The sequence below is a fragment of the Pseudorca crassidens genome, chromosome 15, assembly GCF_039906515.1.
Source record: "Pseudorca crassidens isolate mPseCra1 chromosome 15, mPseCra1.hap1, whole genome shotgun sequence".
Taxonomy (NCBI): Eukaryota; Metazoa; Chordata; class Mammalia; order Artiodactyla; family Delphinidae; genus Pseudorca; species Pseudorca crassidens.
In genome coordinates, this window is record NC_090310.1 from 77,148,708 (window position 1) to 77,168,568 (window position 19,861).

The 19,861-nt window shown below is 42.1% G+C and overlaps 1 protein-coding gene across 5 annotated transcripts in view; it reads right to left on the bottom strand.

The window, feature by feature from the left end:
• Positions 1-19,840, bottom strand: part of STAU1 (staufen double-stranded RNA binding protein 1) — a 90,440-nt gene extending 70,600 nt beyond the window's left edge. For 2 of the 5 annotated variants that reach the window (XM_067708400.1, XM_067708398.1), the window contains exon 1: positions 19,696-19,840. The gene's annotated coding sequence lies outside the window, so the exon portion shown is untranslated. The remainder of the gene's footprint in view (positions 1-19,695) is intronic. The other 3 variants (XM_067708408.1, XM_067708406.1, XM_067708388.1) reach the window with 3 other exon arrangements.
• Between the last annotated feature and the right edge of the window lie 21 nt (positions 19,841-19,861).

Consider the following 19,861-nt stretch of genomic DNA (forward strand, 5'->3'; position numbering starts at 1 on the left):
GGAGGCTGTGCATCTGTGGGGTAAGAGGATGTACAGAAAACCTCTGTACCTTCTGCTCAATTCTGCTGTGAACCTAAAACTGCTCTAAAAAATGAAGTAAATTAAATCTACTAAAATAAAAACACAAAAACTGATTTTGTTATCTTTGGTCCCTTACCCATTCAAGAGCATAAAAGGGCTAAGTTTGAAACTTCCAGAGACTATAAAGAAAATGTTTGGAGAGAGAGCTGCTGATGAGATGACAGTAAGTTTGCCCAATTTATGGGAAGGGGAAGAGAACGATGCTTTTTCTTCGAGCCTAAAGAAAGACACTTCCATCAGACCTCTTGAAGAGCTTGAAGTGTCTCTGGAAGCTCAGGTGACACAGTAAGTGGTGTCTGACTCACACCTGAGAGGTATAAATGAAAGGCACTGTGGCTGGTTAGCTGCTTTGATAGCGGCAGAGGGAAGGGGTGGTGGTGTTCAAGGGTGCAGGACAGTGTCCTGAGGACCAGATTGGGCTGTGCTGGGGAAACACCAGCTTGCATCTTGTCTAAGAGGTTTCCCCCATGGTGTGAGGTAACCCTGTCAAAAGAGACTGCATGCCTGGGGGCTAAAGGTGGAATTGTAAGCAGTCATCAAATCAAGGGATCTTCAGGTTGACAGAGGCCTGACCCATCCAGAGGAGTGCAGAGTGGGGGCTGAGAGGTGGAGGAGTATCTCTGAGCATCACAGATGCCAAAAGTACCCTGAGAGAGGTAGAGTCCATTGGAAACACCTGCCAAGGTCAGAGAGCGCCCACCCCACCTCCACAGAGGCTGACTCCTGAGTGGAGGAGGGTGGTGGAAGGCCTGGGTGGGGAAACAGAGAAGCCCCCCAGGCCTCTTCTTCTCACCTCAGGTGACCAGTCCAAAGTGGCAGAAGGGGAGATGGTTTAATTTTAAATAAATTTGGAATTTTTGACTCATTAGAGTGAATCAAATGAAATTGTTAATATTCAACCATCTATGCTCACAAAAATGGCAATTTCATGTGATTCAGCTTAATGCGTAAGAGTGGACATTTTAATTACTGAACTGAGACTGTTTGGGAGTTTTAAGTGATGGAGAGAGTTTTATTACCTGAGAGTGAGATTTGCCCTAGACTTCATCCAAGAGTATGAGGGAAGAACTGGCTTCCCAGAGACAATTTGACATGCAAAGAATAAACTTTACATCCAAGAATAAACTTCTTTTCTGCCTACACCCCATAGGCCCCATCTGTTCAACAAATTGGCTACACTTCATTTTCTATGTGTTTATCACCAGTCGACCCACAAAGTCTCTGACAGGAATAGAAATCTCTCAATAAATTCAAACACATCAGAAATAGGTAACCTATTTCTTTCCTTCCTTCCTTTCATCCTTCCTTCCTTCTTTCTTCTCTTTCTCTCTCTCTTTCTTTCTTTCTTCATTTTTTGTCTTGGAGACATTACCCCATACCTATCTGTTCTCCTGCTCTGATTGGGACTGATTCCTCTCTAGACCTGCTGGAAGCTGCAGCGCTAGCCCTTCCTTTTGCCTTTTTCCTGGGCTGGAACTCCTGTTTCCTGGATTCCACAAGTTCCTTTTTCATGGCTTTCTCCCTCATGCTCCATTCTCTTTCTGAGAAAGAGAAAATTTTGAGAGATTACATATTTGGAAATATCATCATTCTATCCTCTCATTTCATGGGTAATTTGGCTGGGTATAGAATTCTAGGTTAGAGATCATTGTCCTTCAGAACACAGAGGTTTTCTATATCATACTGGCAGAGGGAATGGGGGGTTGGAAATCTGTTCCTTAGAACTTTACACTTAGATGGGAAACCAAATTTTCTCTTATTTCTTCCCTGTATTTCTCTCTCTGTCTCTCTTTCTTTTCCTCCCCCTCCTCTCCCCCTCCTTCTCTTTCTTCTTCTTGATGGTGGTGGGGAAAAATTCTACATCACTGGGTTTTCAAACTCTAGACCTGTCAAAAAGCACACAACTGTTTTCCTAACATAGACTTGTATTTATTTTTACTTACTTACTTATTTATTTATTTTTATTTGGCTGTGCAGGCTCTTAGTTGCAGCACACGGGATCTTCGCTGTGGCACGTGGGATCTTTGTTGCAGCATGCATGATCTTTAGTTGTGGCATGTGGGATCTAGTTCTCTGACCAGGGATCGAACCCAGGCCTCCTGCATTGGGAGTGCTGAGTCTTGGCCACTGGACCACAAGGGAAGTCCATAGACTTGTATTTATATAGCAGAAAATAAATTTGGTGCTTACACTTTGCGCTGTGTTTGAATTACTGCTGTAGTGAGAACATACAAACAATCATGTACTGCTTTTTTCAGTTAAAAATTTTGCTTGGGCTTCCCTGGTGGCGCGGTGGTTGAGAGTCTGCCTGCCGATGTAGGGGACACGGGTTTGTGCCCCGGTCCGGGAAGATCCCACATGCTGCGGAGTGGTTGGGCCCGTGAGCCATGGCCGCTGAGCCTGCGCGTCCGGAGCCTGTGCTCCGCCACGGGAGAGGCCACAACAGTGAGAGGCCCGCGTACCGCAAAAAAAAAAAAAAAATTTGCTTCTACCTTGATAAGTGACTTTTCTATCATTCCTAATACTACAGCTCTTCCCCTTAATTTTTTTTAAATTGAGGTGAAGTTCATATAACATACAATTAACCATCTTATAGCGAACAATTCAGTGGCATTTAGTACATTCACAATGTTGAGCAACCGCCATCTCTAACTAGTTCCAAAACATTTTCACCACTCCTAAAGGAAACCTTGTACCCATTAAGCAGTTACTCCCCATTCTCCCCTCCCCCAAATCTCTGGCAACCCCCAATCTGCACTCTGTTTCTATGGATTTACCTATTCTGGATATTTCATATAAATGGAATCATAAAATTTGTGACCTTTAATGCCTGACATCTTCCACTTAGCGTAAAGTTTTGAAGGCTCATCTACCTTATAGCATGTATAGGTAGACCTTCATTCCTTTTTACAGCCAAATTTCCGTTGTACGGATATAACACAATTTGTTTATTCATTCGTCTGTTTGTGGATGTTTGGGTTGTTTTCACCTTTGGCTACTGTGAATAATTCTGTTATGAATATTTGTGTACAAGGATTTTTTTTGAGTACCTGTTTTCAGTTCTTTTGGGTATATACGTGGGAGTGGAATTGCTAAGTCACACGGTAATTCTATGTTTAGTTTTCAAGGAACTGCCAAGCTGTTTTCCACAGCAGCTGAACCACTTTTACATTCCCACCTGCAATGTACAAGTGTTGTAATTTCTCTACATCTTCGCCAATGATTGTTATTTTCCTTTTTTTAAATTATGGCCATCCTAGTGGGTGTGAAGTGGCATCTCATTATGGTTTTGATTTGCATTTCCCTAATGTCTAATGACGTTGAGCATCTTTTCATGGGCTTCTTGGCCATTTGTATATTGTCTTTGGAGAAAAGTCTATTCAAGTTCTTTCCCCATTTTTTAAGTGGGTCATTTGTCTTTTTGTTTTGAAGAGTTCTTTATATGTTCTAGATATTTATCTTAATTTCTAAAGCTACCTGAATTTTCACTGTTGAACCAATCTGTTAATATTTGAGTGTTCCACACAATGTGGAAGAGACCATTCGTTGCCTAATGATATCCATTTTCTCATTTTTTTGCAATAGAACCCTAACTTTATTTTTGAAAGAACTATGTGCCCAGGAAAAAAAAATGCTATATTTTCTGGCCCCTTTGCTTCGAGGCTTAGCCACACTGTTAAGTTGAATATATCTATTAGACATCCAAGTGGAGATATTGGATAGATAGCTGAAAATTCAAGAATGGAGTCCAGGAGAGACGTAATTCAGCTCTAGCCCAGTTGTCCCTTCCCCACTGCCTTTATCCATCACATTTTGGTACTTGGCTCATATAACTCCCCTCCACTCACCATCCTAGTGACCTCGACATTCACACACACATACGATCAAAGACCCTGGTCATTGAGTTATAGGACCTTCTCATTTCCAGCGACCTCCTCCCTCCCACCTCAGTCACTCATCCTATGGCCATACACTGGGTCTTGACATAAAAAATAAACATATCCAAAACATCATTCTACATTCTGGCGACATCCCTTCCAGCTTTCATATTCAATGACCACTAAGACTGTTCTTCTAGCTCATCAGGACTCTAGTCTATTTACCTATCTAGCTTCTCCCCTTCCAACAGTTTTCTTCATTCTTCGTGTCCTTCCATATTTAGTAAGATTTCATGGTCCATCATTTCAAGAACACTCTTTCCAACACCCTAAACTCTCGTGACCATTTGTATTTTGCTGTACTTGCCTGTCAAAACCCATCTATCTGCTTTGCCAATGTCTATACTGAAAAACTCATTCATCTTCCCCAAACAAAACAAAACCCTATCTACATTTGAACCAATCTTTTTCCAGTTGCCATAGGAGTGGTTGGTGTCTCTCCTATCCAAACCAACCCTTATCTCCTCCTCTCCTTCATATAAACCTCACACTTTCAATGATTCATTTTCTCTTCTGGATATCTAAGCATTAGCTCTCAACTAGATTCTTCCAATCTTTATTTAAGCATTCTCAAGTCTCTCTTATTTAAAGGACAAAAACATAACAAACAAACAAAAAATGCCTTAGTCCCATTTGCTCTCCAGCTCTATCCCATTTTCTTCTTTCCCTTCACAGCCAAACTTCTTGAAAGCTTTGCCAATACTTTATTAAAAGAGGTCACTAAGTCCAATGGACTTTTCAGATCTCCTGTTGCTCGGTCTTTCACAGGCATTGGACGTGGTCCATCACTCCCTTCTAGAAATAATCTTCTCCCTGGGCTTCTGGACCTGACTCTCTTCTAGTTTTCATCCTATTTCTCTGATCACTCCTATTCTTTTCTTTTTTAAAAAATATTTATTTATTTGGCTGCGTCGGGTCTTAGTTACGGCACGCAGGATCTTTGTTGCAGCATGCAGGATACTCGTTGCAGCGTGAAGGACCCTTTGTTGTGGCGTGCGGGCTTACTTGCCCCGCGGCATGTGGGATCTTAGTTCCCTGACCAGAGATCGAATCTGCATCCCCTGCATTGGAAATGCAGAGTCTTAACCACTGGACTGCTAGGGAAGTCCCTTTTCTGTCTTTTTAAGGTCTCAAAATGAGATAGATGAAAGTGTTTTGCAAACCTGAACACTGTAATTAGCAGAAATCGTTAATAGATTTTTGTTACTCATATAAAGAGAGGAATGCATATGGAGCAAAGTTGGAAGGTGGACTGGAAAATGAAAGTGATGGTTTTGTTGAAATGGTAGATTACAGGTGTCATCTTCTCTCTTTCTCTAATTTCCTTTATACTGTAACAGTGTTTTGTACGATATATATTTTATTTGGGTATAATTAACACGCATTAATAGTATTTTAACAACATATATAAATCAAGCATATTTTTTAGAAAATAATCAATTCATAGTACGTTCTAAGAATGTAGATGTTAGCAATAGCATGGTAAAGTTGGTGGAAATGAGAACGAGGCTCTTCCTCAAGGAAAAAGTTTATTTACTCACAGGTCCGCCAGAGAAGGGATCACTCTATACCATGCAGGACCACAGGGGAAGCACCTGGGGTTGGTCAGGTGGCAGAAGACAGGAGAGAGGGGAAAGCCTGGGCCAGAGCCTTTATTGGAATAGGGCTAAACCGTTTAGGTTTGGTTAGTTTGAATAATCCCAGTGGGCTCTGGGCTATAGGGGTGGTCTCTAGTTGCCTGGTACCTAGCCTTGGGATGATGTAGGGCAAGGGAAATATTGGCTTGATGAGTGAGTTAGATAAGGAGGTGATTAGAGCTATAGACTTGAGATTGGTTGGTTTGTATCTGAAAGACGTGCTCTGAGCTGAGTCCTCTGCTATCGCTAAGGATTGAGTAGCCCTGGGAGGAGCAGCCTCTTCCCTACCAGCAAGTTTTTAAGATGTCAAAACATCAGAAAATTTAAAACATGATTAATACTACACCTTCCAGGGAACTGCATTACTCTTTCAGATGCTGACCTGATACATCAGATATGAGAAGGAAGGATAATGCTTAGATAGATAGACAATGCACGAAGCAAGCATGTTACTCACAGCTGCAGCTGTTGCAGGCCTAGGTCAAAGACCATGGACAGTATTACTTACATTAAATGTCCTCCATACTTAAAAGAATAACATTACCCAAGGCAAACAAAGTGTACCAGTGAAGCAAAAGCTTTTGGAGGGTGTGGGCAGGAACTGAGCCGCTGAAAGGGTGGAGCTGGCTTGACAAGTTTTTGTGTATAAGCCCTAGGAGAATGCAAGAGGAAGTAACTGCTCGTGGGGTGGGAGAAGGAACATCCTTCAGTTTTCATCAACGTTTACGAGAAAAGAGGGAGAATCACGGCTCACTTAATGTTGTGATAAGGGGTTGCTGGCAAGTTCAGGTTTTTGTTTCCGGTGGACTTGGGTTCAAATCCTGCACTGGCCACTCAATGGCTTCTTTGGACAAGTCAGTTAATGATCACAAATAACACTTATGGAGCACTGACTATGTGTCAGGCACTCTTTTAAGTGCTTTACATGTATTAATTAATTTAACCCCCACAACAATCTCATGAGGTAGGTACTATAATTTCCTCCATTTTAGAGATGCAGAAACTGAGGCACAGAGTAAAGTCATTTGCCCAAGATCAACACACTTTCATTAAGTGGAGGAAACAGTTAAAACAGAGCCTGCCATATACCCCATATTCTTCCAGTAAATTCTTTTTCCTGCTTGAGTTAGTCAAGCAGAAAAAAGAATTCAGAAACCTGAACTCTAAGTGACACAATAAATTACAGGGTTTTTCATGCATGTTGTCACACGTGTATAAAGAATTTTGTGCCACATAAATGGTAGATATTATTTATATTCAATGAGATATAAGAGATTGTAAGGTGCAGAAAAGATTAACGTTAAAGTAAGTTAACTGAGGGGACTTCCCCGGAGGTCCAGTAGTTAAGACTCCGCACTTCCAATGCAGGGGGTGCGGGTTTGATCCCTGGTCCCTGGTCCCTGGGTTAATTGAGAAAGTATGAAACCTCACTGGAAATTGGTGTATTTTTTTTTAATTTATTTTTATTTTTGGCTGCATTGGGTCTTCATTGCGGTGCACGGGCTTCTCATTGCAGTGGCTTCTCCTGTGGCAGAGCACGAGCTCTAGGTGCGCAGGCTTCAGTAGTTTTGGCACGAGGGCTCAGTAGTTGTGGCTCGCTGACTCTAGAGCACAGTAGTTACGGCACACAGGCTCAGTTGCTCCGTGGCATGTGGGATCTTCCCAGACCAGTGTTCGAACCCGCATCCCCTGCATTGGCAGGTGGATTCTTAACCACTGCACCACCAGGGGAGTCCTGGTGTATTCGTTTTTAAAAACAACCTCGGATCTACAAGCAAAAAAAGTTGTGAATATGGTTCGGATCTTTTTTTTTTGTCCTGAACCATTTGAGAGTAAATGCTGACTTGATACCTCGTCATCCCCAAACACTTCAGTGCGTATTTCCTACAACAAGGACTTTCTTCTATGTGATACACACATCCAAATAAAATAATTATGATACAGGGCTATCATCTAACCCTCAGACACCTTTCAGGTTTGCCAATTCACCCAACAATGTAACTTCCAGCAAAAAGATCTTTGCATTCAGATTGTTCTATTTCTTTCAGTCTGGAACAGTTCTTCAGTCTTTCCTCAACTTTCTCGTCCTTCACACTTTTGAAGATTTCAGGGCAACTATCTGGGGCACGTTCCTCCATCTGGGTTTAACTGAGGTTTCCTCATGATTCGATTCAGGTTTTTGGCAGGAAAATCAAACACTGCTAATGGTGTTTTCTCATTGCATCTTACCAGGTGACATGTGACTGCGATTTGTCCCCTTGCTGATCATGTTCACTCTGATCACTTGATTAAGGTGGCATCTGCTGGGCTTCACATCTGTATAGTTACTCTTTTTTTCTTCTTATTAAGTATTTTGTGGAGAGGCACTTTGAAATTAGGTAAATATGTTATTCCTTATCAGAAAATTTTTTTTTCCATTGAGGTATAGTTGATGTACAATATTATAGGTTTCAGGTGTGAAACATAGTGATTCACAATTTTTAAAGATTATACTCCATTTATAGTTAGTATAAAATATTTGCTACAGTCCCTGTGCTGTACAATATATCCTTATAACTTATTTTATGAACAGTAGTTTGTACAGACTTCAATTTCTTTATTTTTCTCTTTTATTCAATGGGTTTAATCTGTTACTTTTTTTTTTTGGCCGCGCCATGCAGTGTGCAGGGTCTTAGCTCCCCAACCAGGGATCGAACTTGTGCCCCCAGCAGTGGAAGTGCCGAGTCCTAACCACTGGACTGCCAGGGAAGTCCCTGTTACTTTTTTTAAATTGAGATGTAATTCACATACCATAAAACTCACCTTTTTAAAAAACAGTTCACACTTTTAAAGTGTACAATTCAGGAGTTTTTAGTATACTCATACCTTTCTAATTCCAGACATTTTCATCACCCCAAAACAAACACTGTACTCATTAGCAGTCACTCTCTGTTCATCCCTCTTCCCAGCCACTGGCAAACACTAATCTACCTTCTGTCTCTATGCATTTGCCTATTCTGGACCTTTCATACAAACAGAATCATAAAATATTTGGTGGCTCCTTTCACTTAGCATAATGTTTTCCAGGTTCATCCATGTTGTAGCATGCATCAGTACTTCACTCCTTCTTGTTGATGACTAGTATTCCATTGTATGGATATATTTACCACATTTTGCTTATTTATTCATCAGGTGATGGACATTTGGGTTGTGTCCATTTGGGGCTATTATGAATTAAGGCTTCTATGAACATCCATTTACAGGTTTTTGTGTGGATAGATGTTTTTAATTCTCTTGGGTATGTAGCTAGAAGTGGAATTGTTGGACCATGTGATAACTCTGTGTTTAACTTTGTGAGGAATTGCCAAACTGTTTTCCAAAGGGGCTGCACCATTTTATACTCCCACCAAATATGTATGAAGGTTTCAGTTTCTCCACACTCTTGCCAACAGTTCTTATTGTCAGTTTCTCTTTTTATTACAGCCATCTTAGTGGATGCAAAGTGACAGTGCCTGTGGTTTTTATTTACATTTCCCTAATGATTAGTGACGTTGAGCATCTCTTTGCCCTCATCATCTCCAACAGGCTCTTTCTGACCTTTCAAGTCTCAGAGTAAAGGTCCTCTTCTCACAGAGGCCTTCCCTACGTCTTTTATGTAACATTCACTGCAGCTGCCGTTATTTTTTTTTAAGATTTTTTTTTGATGTGGACCATTTTTAAAGTCTTTATTGAATTTGTTACAATATTGCTTCTGTTTTATGTTTTGGTATTTTGACTGCAAGGCATTTGGGATCTCAGCTCCCCAAACAGGGATCAAACCCGCACCCTCTGCATTGGAAGAAGTCTTAACCACTGGACCGCCAGGGAAGTCCCGCAGCTGCCATTATTAACATCATTCTGTAAATGTCTCTAGTTCTCCTTGTCAGCACTTTAGGTAAGACTGTACTTTCCTGTCCCCTTGATGTTGAGTGTGGCTCTATGTCTTGATTTGACCAGTAAAATGTGAACAGAAGTGATTTATATTGTTTCTGGACAAAAGTCTAAGAGGCAGTTCAATCGTTGTCATATATCCTTCTCACTGCTGCGGTAATCATCACATCCCATGTTGAGATAAAGCCTTTGTAAGCCTGGGCCCACGGGTGATTACAGTGAGCAGACTTCCCAACCTGATGATCCCAATGTTGTTCTGATGAGTCTGGCAGCTATTTAAGAATTTAAACATAGAGTTAACATATACCCAACAATTCCGCTCCTAGTACCCAAGAGAACTGAACACGTATGTCCACATAAAAACTCATACATGTTCACAGCAGCATTATTCATGACAGCCAAAAAATAGAAACAACTCAAATGCCCATCAACTGATAAGTGAAATCTGGCATATCCATACAATGGAATATTATTCAGCCATGTATAAAAGAATGAAGTACCGATACATGCTACAACATGGATGAACCTGGAAAACATGCTAAGTGAAGGAAGCCAGTCAATATATTACACAATTACACGATTGCCCAGAAGAGGCAAATCCATAGGGACAAAAAGTAGATTAGTGATTGCCTAGGGCTGGGGTGTTTGTGGGAGGATTTCTTAGAAATCGACATTTGGTGCCTCTTTCTCCACTTTCAGTTCTCAGCTTTGGGACAGTCCCTCTTATCAACCTGCCTTTTCTTCATCTCATTTATTCAGTTTGTACTGATTCTACAACCTACCAAGGGTGTGACCTTGGGCAAATTCCTTTATCTCCCTGTGCCTCAGTTTCTTCACCTGTAAAATGAGCATATGATAGCACCATTAGGAAGGTTACACTTCGAACTCACGAGAATGGCTGGCTCTGGCGAGAGGAGAGAGAAGGAATGAGAAGGCAATATCCCCAGTGTGTAAAACAGAGGCTGAAACAAAGCAGGAGCTCAATAAATAGTTGTGGAATTAATGAAAACGTTTGGTACCACTGTTCAGTAGTAGAATATTGCTCAACACTAATTATTGAGAATATCCACCTTGACTCTCTGAGAACGAAATCAGTTGGAAACTCTGCGTTGAATTGGAGGGGGAAAACTTGATTTTCCTAAATACAGCTTGAGTTCTGGGGCTGGGTACCTTCCCTGGTGGCACAGTGGTTAAGAATTCACCTGCCAATGCAGGGGACATGGGTTCGATCCCTGGTCTGGGAAGATTCCACATGCCCCAGAGCAACTAAGCCCGGGCGCCACAACTACTGAAGCCCGCGAGCCTAGAGCCTGTGCTCTGTAACAAGAGAAGCCACTGCAATGAGAAGCACGCACACCGAAACGAAGAGTAGCCCCCGCCTGCCGCAACTAGAGAAAGCCCGCGCGCAGCAACAAAGACCCAACGCAGCCAAAAATAAATAAAAATAAAGTTCTGGGGCTGATGTTAGACCCCCAAGGAGAAAAATAAGCAATCTCTTTTCCTTTTTTCCAGTCTGTTCTTCTTAGACTTTAGTTTGGAGAGGAGATAATAAATTAAGTGGGAATGGTGAGGAGGAAGGGTGGAAGTGAGAGTCCAGATGGATTTTACAAGGAAGTGCAGCAAATCTCCAAAGCTCCCAACATCTTTGACCTCCAAAGATTTCAGAGGACTTGCTCATTCTCGGGCAAGGTTGTTAAGATTTCCACATCTACCCAGATCTTATCAATCGCAAATCATTTCAGGGAATTAAGATGTGAAGGCAGCCTGGATCTGGCTAATAAATAGTTAATGAAGCTTAAGCCGGTGGGGCACCACGTGCAGGGAAATGCATAGCACTCCTGGAACACAGCCTGGTGGTTCGAGAATCAAGGCAAGTAGATACACGTCAATACAAAACATTCCTCGTGCCAATGACAAGTCCTAACACATCATCCTGGCATTCTGGGGAGGAAGAGGTCTTATCTGTAGGTGGAGAGAGCCAAGTAGGGCTGCTAAAAGAAGCAGCATTTCCAGGGAAGTTTTATTTCCTTGGGAACACTGCACAAGAGAGCAGATGTGTTTCTTTAAAAATTGCCTTAGCTCTTGGTATCACTTTGAAACCATGCAATTCAGGCTGGGACTTGAACCCACGTGCAGGGATTTGAACCCGGCCAAAACCCTGATTGGGACTTGAACCCACGGTCTTTTTTTTTTTTTAATTAATTAATTAATTTTTGGGGCTGCATTGGGTCTTTGTTGCTGCACGCGGGCTTTCTCTAGTTGCGGCAAGCGGGAGCTACTCTTTGTTGCGGTGCGCAGGCTTCTCGTTGCGGTGGCTTCTCTTGTTGTTGAGCACAGGCTCTAGGTGCACGGGCTTCAGTAGTTGTAGCATGCGGGCTTAGCAGTTGTGGCTCGCAGGCTCTAGAGTGCAGGCTCAGTAGTTGTGGCGTACGGGCTTAGTTGCTCCGCGGCATGTGGGATCTTCCCGGACCAGGGTTGAACCCGTGTCCCCTGCATTGGCAGGCAGATTCCCAACCACTGAGCCACCAGGGAAGCCCGAACCCACGGTCGTGCGTGCGTGCGTGCGTGCGTGCGTGTGGTATGCGGGCCTCTCACTGTTGGGGCCTCTCCCGCTGCGGAGCACAGGCTCCGGACGCGCAGGCTCAGCGGCCATGGCTCACGGGCCCAGACGCTCCGCGGCACGTGGGATCTTCCCGGACCGGGGCACGAACCCACGCCCCCTGCATCGGCAGGCGGACTCTCAACCACTGCGCCACCAGGGAAGCCCCCCACGGTCTTTTAATTGAAGTCACACAACTAGTCTCAGGACTTAATGAAGCTCAGGGTCTTGATGTCTCAACGCAGAGAAAATTCAGTGAGAGACAAAGTGACAGGTAAGAAGTGCATTTATTTAGAGAGAAACATACTCCATAGAGTACGGGCCATCTCAGAAGGCGAGAGGCCCGGAAATATGGCATGTTTAGTTTTTATAGGCTGGGTAATTTCATAGACTAATGAGTGGGAGGATTAGTCCAACTATTTTGGGGTGGCAGGGTAGTGGGGATTTCCAGGAATTCAGCCACCACCCAATTTTTGGCCTTTTATGGTTAGCTCTGAACTGTCATGGCACTGGTGGGTGTGTCATTTAGCGAATGTATTACAATGAGCAAATAATGAGGCTCAAGGTCTACTGGAAGTCAAATCTTCCACCATCTTGGATGTAGTTAGTTCTAACCAGTTTTTGTCATGTCCTATGGCTATGTCATTCTTTTAAAGGTTGTGCCCTGGCCTCTTCCCTCCTGTTTCATTTTTACCGTTTCTTTTACTCATATTGTATTTCCCCCTCAAAGTGAAAAGAGTGACAATGCTTCCCCCTCCCCTCTGATTACAAATATATGGTCAGTTTTTTAAAAATCAAGTATTATGGAAAACTATAAAGAAGTAACTAAAAATCACCCATAATTTTACCCCCTTTCCAGAGATAAATTTTGGTGTATGTACCTCTTGACTGTAACAGATTTCCTGTTGCCTCCAGTAGCTGTTATCCATTTCTTCCATTGAATTTTAGTTGGGCATATGGCTGCTCAGGATAAAACCTGTATTTCCCAGTTTCTTTGCAGGTAGGTATGCCCACAGACTAAGTTCTGGTCAATGGGATGGAAGCAGAAGTCCTAGAAGTGTGATTAAGGGTAGGATATGTGTTTTTCTTTCCCTGCCCCTTCCTTCCTGCTTGCTGGAATGAGGCCCGATGGCTGGAGGTTTAGCAGCTATTTTGGACAGTGTGGTGGAAGCCACGTGATGATGATATGGAACAAAAGGGTGGGAGGAGCCTGGGTTCCTGATGACTTTGTGAAACCACCCTACTTGCCCTTTTATTCAAAAGAGAACTCAGTGTTGAATTTATTTGATTCAGTCTCCATTCACCAAGTTTGTCGGTAAATCCAATGTCAGCTCTTTTGCAGGGCTCTTTCCCATCACCTGGAATCATGCAAAACCAACCAACCAACCAACCAACCCACCAGCCCGGGTTCCCATAATACAAGAAAAGTGGGGAAGGCCCAATTTAGTTTTCTGCTCATGATCACTGCTGATTTGCTCAGAGACCAAGTCCAGACCAAGTCCCAAAAAAGTTAGATGGCTCTGCTCTCAATATCCACTTCCTCTGTGCAAAGCCTGGCCATGCAGAGACCCCAATCAAGGAACTTGCTGCTTTGCAGGGCACTGGGAGCATGAGAGATGTAGGTCTTGAATACTCAGAAATTCACAACTCTCTGTCCTTCCAGCCTTCCTGTAGTGAATGTCTGTTATTCTTTATCGCTGCTCAACATCCTTGGATTCCTTCCCCTCCCAATGTTCGGGAGTATCCCACCTCATCAATTCATGCCTATCTAAGATGGAGACTAGATCATCACTTTTTCAAGATCCCTGCATCTGGAGTACAGGCTTGTGACCTAAGCTCCGCCAATCAGAGGATCAGTGCCCGTCTTCCATGGGAAGCAGACAGCCAGTCAGAATCCACTGTAGCCAGCATGGCAGAAGAGACTTTCAACTTCGGAGACAGCAGGGACCTCTGGTTCTTTAGTCAGAGGACAAATCATGATGTCTGGAAACAGCAGTGGCTTCAGTGGTAGCTCAGTCAAAGGAGATTTACAAAGTAATTTGGCCATTGTTTCTGGATGTAGCCTTCAGGTCTGAAGATTTTCTTTTCCTTTCTTTTTCTTCCCTCCCTCCCTCCCTTCCTTCCTTCTTTTTCTTTCTTTCTTTTCTTTCCTGCCTTCCTTCCTTCCTTTCCTTCCTTCTTTCCCTCCTTCCTTTCTTCCCTTCCTTCCTTCCTTTCTATCTATCAATCCACCCATCCACCTAGAGATACCTATATGGCTATAGAGATACAGAAAGAGACAGAGACAGAGGAAGAATGGGAGAGGGAGAGATAGAGATTGTAAAGAACTGGTTCATGCAATTATGTGTCTGGCAAGTCCAAAATCTGTAGAGCCAATGTCCCAGTTTGAGTCCGAAGGCTGCAAATTGTTTTGGAATCACGAGAATTCCAGTTCCAGCTTGACAAATGCCCTGAGGCAGGAAGAATTCTCTCTCACACAGGGGTCAGTCTTTTGTTCTATTCACACCTTCAACTGATTGGATTAGGCTCCTTATGGAGGATAATCTGCTTTACTCAGTCTAGTCATTTACCTTAATCTCACCCCAAAACACTCTCACAGAACCACCTAGAATGTTTGATCAGATATCTGGACATCTTGTGGCCCAGTCAAGTTGACACATACAGTTAACCATCACAATGACCAATAAACAACTTTCTGGGATTGGATTAGTTGTCCGTCTTCAACCCAAAGCAGGAGCTTCCACCTCTTTCCCATTTTAGAAAACCTATAACCCAACATAAACATTAGGCCACACTCCTCTCACAACCCTGAAGCCACACACCTCCATTGCTTTCTCCGCTGTTTCTCTTCAGTTTAGCCTTTCTTGGTGGGCCTAAAATCCCATTGCCCCCTCTTGGTGAGTCCACAGCAGCAAAAAGCACAAAATACCAACCGTTTTCTTAATAACTTCCCCATATTCCAGACATAAAAATGGAATCTTACCATACACGTTGTTTTATAATCTGCTTTCTTACTGTATCTTAGATATTATTCTATGTTAGCATAAACGGAGCTACATATTTTTTAATGGCTACAGTATTCCCTTGTAAAAATGTACCACACCTGAGTGAACTATTTCTTTATTGTTACACAGTAGGGTCATTTACAACTTTTTACCGTTGCAAACAGTGTTTTGATGTACATATGATTGTGTACACTTGTCTGAATATATATATATATATATTTAATTTATTTATTTTTGGCTGCATTGGGTCTTCATTGCTGCGCGTGGGCTTTCTCTAGTTGCGGCGAGCGGGGACTACTCTTCGTTGTGGTGCACGGGCTTCTCATTGTGGTGGCTTCTCTTGTTGCGGAGCATGGGCTCTAGGCTTGTGGGCTTCAATAGTTGTGGCACGAGGGCTCAGTAGTTGTGGCATGTGGGCTCTAGAGTGCAGGCTCAGTAGTTGTGGTACACGAGCTTAGCTGCTCCGCGGCAATGTGCGATCTTCCTGGACCAGGGCTCAAACCTGTGTCCCCTGCATTGGCAGGCAGATTCTTAACCACTGCACCACCACCACTAGTCCTATACTAGTTATTTTAACGGAGAAAATTTAATGTAAAGAATTGTTTAAGACCCCCCAAATAGCCAAAGCAATCTTGAGAAAGAAGAACAAAGTTGGAGGCATCATGCTTCCTGGTTTTAAACTATATTACAAAGCTATAGTAATCAAACCAGTATGGTATTCATATTTTTAAAAGACACATAGATCAATGGACCAGAATAGAGGGCCCAGAAATAAACCGACATATATATGGTCAATTAATTTACGACAATGGAGCCAAGAATATACAGTGGGGATGGGACAGTCTATTCAATAAACAGTGTTGGGAAAACTGAACAGCAACATGCAGATGAATGAAACTGGACCACTACCTCACACCATACACAAGTATTAACTCAAAATGGATTAAAGCCTTGAATGTAAGACCTGAAACCATAAAACCTCTATAAGAAAACACAGGCAATAAGCTCCTTGACATCAGTCTTGGTGATGATTTTTTGATTTGACACTAAAAGCAAAGGCAATAAAAGCAAAAATAAACATGTGGGACTACATCAAACTAAAAAGCCTCTGCACAGCAAAGAAAAACATCAACAAAATCAAAAAGCAACCTACCAAATGTGGGAAAATATTTGCAAATCACATATCCGATAAGGGACTAATTAATATCCAAAATATATAGAGAACTCATACAATTCAATACCAAAAACCCCAGAAAATCTGATTTAAAAAATGGGCAGAGGATCCAAATAGACATTTTTCCAAAGAAGACATACAGATGGCCAATGGTTACACGAAAAGGTGTTCAACATCATTAATCATCAGGGAAATGCAAATCAAAACCAAAAGGTGATATCACCTAACACCTGTTAGAATGGCTATCATCAAGAAGGCAAGAAATAAGTGTTGCTGAAGATGTGGAGAAAAAGGAACGCTTGTGCACTGTTGGTGGGAATGTAAATTGGTGCAGCCACTATGGAAAACAGTATGAAGATGCCTCAAAATATTAAAAATACAACTACCATATGATCCAGCAATTCCACTTCTGGGTATCTATCCAAAGGAAATGAAAATACTAACTCAAAACCGTATCTGAACCCCCCCATATTCATAGCAGCATTATTAACAATAGCCAACACATGGAAGCAACCTAAGTGTCCATCAATGGATGAATGTATAAAGAAAATGTGGTATTTATACATAACGAAATATTATTCAGCCATAAAAAAGAAGGAAATCTTGCCATATGCAACAACATGGATGGACCTTGAGGGCATAATGCTAAGTGAAATAAGTAGGACCGAGAAAGATAAATACCATATTATCTCACTTATATGTGGAATCTAAAAAGAAAAAAGCAACCCCCACTGAAACTCATAGGTCAGAGAACAGTGGGTGGTTGCCAGAGGCGGGTGAAATGGGTCAAGGTGGTCAAAAGGTACAAACGTCCAGCTATAAAATAAGTCATGGAGATGTAACATATAGCATGGTGACAACAGATAATAATACTGTATTTTATATTTGAAAGTTGCTAAGAGAATAAATCTTTTTATTTTTATTTATTTATTCAGCCGTGCTGTGAAAGCACTGAGTCCTAACCACTGGACCACCAGGGAATTCCCCATGTATTTTATATATAGTAGTGTGTATATGTTAATCCAAAACTCCTAATTATTCCCGCCGCCGTCACATGGCTATTGTAATTAAAATAAAAACAGAAAATTCAATTCCTCAACTTGCTACATTACAAGTGCTCAATAGCCACTTGTGGCTAGTGGCCATCATATTGGATACCACAGATAGAAAACATTTTAATGCTGCAAAAAGTTCCAATGGACAGTATTAATCTAACAATTGGCATTTATCTGATGTTTTGTAGTAAACAAAGTCTGTTCACCTCCATCTTTGTCTTTAATCTCATGTGATGCTGTCTTGGTTTTCTAAGAGTTCAAGGCAGTGTGACTCAAAATATGGACAGTGTGACTTAAACTGTAAACTGTTCATTACCTGCTCAGGACACTATAAATATAGAAATTGAGAATAAGCTTTCAGAAAGTTTTCTAGCAAGCTGATCTTCCACACATTTTTATTGTATTTTACAGAAGTACCAGTCTGCAATGGATTGGAAATTTCAAATGCTGGTCCTTCACTATAGATTGTGCACTTGCAGGTACAAGTGCTCCAAGGTGCAAGGATGACTTGGACATGGTTCCGGCCTTCCAGAGCTCAGGGAAGAAGAGTGGAGGGAGCCAGAGTTGACATAAGGCTTATTTGAATTGAGCAAACATTGACATATACACTTGACGGACGTCTGAAAATGATTCAAAAACACATAAGGACATTCATTCACTCATTTATTCATCTAGTAATTACTGAATGCCTACTATATACTAAGCACTAGGGATACAGCAGTGAACAGGATAGAAAGTGGAGTAACTGGAACACTAATATATTACTGATGTAAAAAGAGTACAGCCGCTGTGGAAAATATTTTGGTGGTTCCTCAAAAAGCTAAACACAGAATTACCATATGACACAGCAATTTCACTCCTAGGTATACACCTGAAAGAATTGAAAACAGAGACTCAAATAGATCCTCGTATGCCAATGTTCATTGCAGCATTATTCACAATAGGCAAAAGGTGGAAACAACCCAAGTGTCTATTTACAGATGAATGGATAAACAAAACGTGGTATATCCATACAACAGAACATTATTCAACCATAATGAACTTGACACATGCTACAACATGGATGAACCTTGAAAACACTGTGCTAAGTATAATAAGCCAGACAGAAAAGGACAAATATTGTATAATTCAACTTACATGAAATATTTAAAACACGCAATTTCATAGAGACATAAAGTAGGTTAGAGGTTTACCAGGACTGGGGAGAGAGAAGAATGGGGAGTTAGCTATTCCTTAATGGTTACAAGGCTTTGGCTTGAGCTCATGAAAAAGTTTTGGAAACACATAGCAGTGATGGTTGCACAACACTGTAAATATAATTAATGCCAATGAACTGTACACTTAAAAATAGTTAAAATAGCAAAAAAAAAAAAGACAACTGAACCTACTTTTATGACACAACTGCAATTCTGCTGCAAGTACAAAGTGTTAAACACGGAAGGAGCAAACAGCTATGAAGGAGGATAGGTAGTCCACGAAGGCTCCAGGTAGGAGGTGGTGTTTAGGAAGTTAAGATTCAGTGAGATTTCCACAAGCAGAGAAGAGATGAAAACTTCCTGGTAAGCTGTGAGATCTACTTTCCTTAAGGACCCTGGAGCCACTGCCTCGGTTATAATCTTGGCTCTGTAATTAACTGGCTCTGTGACCCTGGGAACCTCTCTGCGCCTTAGTTTTTTTTTTTTTTTTTTTGCGGTACGCGGGCCTCTCACTGTTGTGGCCTCTCCCGTTGCGGAGCACAGGCTCCGGACGCGCAGGCTCCGCGGCATGTGGGATCTTCCCGGACCGGGGCACGAACCCGTGTCCCCTGCATTGGCAGGCGGACTCTCAACCACTGTGCCACCAGGGAAGCCCCATCGCCTTAGTTTATCTGTAAAATGGCGACAGTAATGGTACCTTCTGCTAGGGTTGCCGTAAGGATTAAATTAGTTAATACATGTAGAAGTGCTTAGATCAGTACTTGGCACAGAGTAAATGTTATACAAGTGTTAGCTATTCTTAATTTTTGGCCTCACAGCGGTGGCTTGCGGAATCTTAGTTCCCCGACCAGGGATCGAACCCGCGCCCTGGGCAGTGAAAGTGCGGAGTCCTAACCATTGGACCGCCAGGGAAGTCCCAGCTATTCCTATTTTTAATTTTTTCTTTTTTTATGAAAATAAATGTTTACTGTGGAAAAAAACCTAAGACGAAACTAAAAATCGCTTAAAATTCTACCACCCAGAGACAATCACTGCTAAGTGTTTAGTGTATTTTCTTCCACAATTGTTTTGTACATAAATATACGGAGCTCATCCACGCACCTCTTTAGACTTTCTCCTCCGCAACTCGCACACGCCTCCAACCGTCCCACCGTTTTCTGAGCACCAAGAGTACGGATTTTGTTTAACACAAACGCCGTGCCTTGCCTTCGTCACACAAACCACGCCCCAGGTTGCCGCTCGCGCGCCGCGAGAGTTTGCGAGAGGG